This window comes from Octodon degus, unplaced genomic scaffold, assembly GCF_000260255.1.
Source record: "Octodon degus isolate 3935 unplaced genomic scaffold, OctDeg1.0 scaffold00019, whole genome shotgun sequence".
Taxonomy (NCBI): Eukaryota; Metazoa; Chordata; class Mammalia; order Rodentia; family Octodontidae; genus Octodon; species Octodon degus.
Genome location: NW_004524595.1, coordinates 5,204,043 through 5,205,308, shown reverse-complemented (window position 1 = coordinate 5,205,308; position 1,266 = coordinate 5,204,043). Strand labels below are relative to the sequence as shown.

General features: G+C 47.8%; 1 protein-coding gene across 3 annotated transcripts in view; it reads left to right on the top strand.

The window, feature by feature from the left end:
- Positions 1 to 1,266, top strand: part of Mapre3 (microtubule associated protein RP/EB family member 3) — a 73,264-nt gene that overhangs the window by 32,726 nt on the left and 39,272 nt on the right. The gene's annotated exons all lie outside the window — the stretch shown is intronic.

The following is a 1,266-nucleotide window of genomic DNA, read 5'->3' as shown; positions in this document are numbered from 1 at the left end:
TAGTGTCTTGTTCAGGACATGGCTATGTTGTCACTGGTAGGCTAAGAAGGTAGTCAGAGCCTATATCTATGCTAGATAATCCCAGAAAACCCAGAGTAGGATTAGGGCAGGGTTCTGGTTCTGGTACTTTCAAATTGACAGAAGTTCCCACCCATCCTGGCCTCTAGCTGTGGTGCTGGGACTTGAGTCATTTTGCTTAGAACACTCCCGAGTGTCTGCTGCTGGTCTGATAAGAGCTCCCTGACCCTGAATGCTTCCCACAGTTGTCCCTCACCGAATCATCATGTGACTTTAACACTGGCAGCCCTAAAATGAAGCCAATCCACAGCTGCTCTGAATGCCTAGTTCAGGTGGCTCCGCCCTAAAATGGCATCAGACCAAGCACTGTCTCCAGGGGACACTACAGTCACTTGGACTGGAGTCACTACAATATCCACTGCTCCACTGCACTGGTGCTTTTCTCTCTGGAGGCCTCTGGGGTCACCTTTTTCACTGTGTCTCCATAGATTTAATCTTCCCTTCTCATGCCAGGAGCCAAGGAGAAGCTGCAAAATGCCCCCCGTTTCTGCATTGAGGTCTGTCTCTTTACTTTCTCCCTGGGCTTCTCTTTAGATCCCTCTAGGGTCCCAGGGATCCACTACCTTCCTTTTCCTCTTCCCCAGGTTGCTGCCTTCCAGTGTCTGGATTTTGAATCTTGGAGACGCCGTCTTGCTGCTTTTAACCAGCTCTGCTAGAAGAGTTTTTCTTCAGTGGGTGTCTCAGTTACTTTCTCATTGCTGGGACAAAATACCCAGCACCCACAATTTAAAGTAGGAAAGATTATTTTGGCTCATAGCTTCTAGAGATTTCAAGTCCTTCATCCCCTGGCTCCAAGGCGCAGTGGGATGGTGGAAAACTGGTGCTGGCCATGGCAGGCAGGAAGCTGAGCCTTCCTTTATTCCCTTTTTATTCCATCTGGGCTACAAAGTAGGGTAGGCCCTGCCTTTTCAGTAAGTCCGTCAGCCACCCCAAAACTATGCTAACTCAATTATTGGACTAAGCCAATACCACACACCCAAGATACGGCCACTTCTCAGAAGCCCCACCTGAGTGCACGAGGATTTGGGAGACGCCAGGTGGAAGCCATAACAATGGGTCAATGTCTATTTCTCTGTTACCTTTAACATTTTAGTCACAGTTTTACCCTTTGCAGCCCTATAAAATAAGCCCCATCTTTCCTCTTGTCCCACTGGCTATTAAATAATTAAAGGCAGTTCTTTTTTTTTT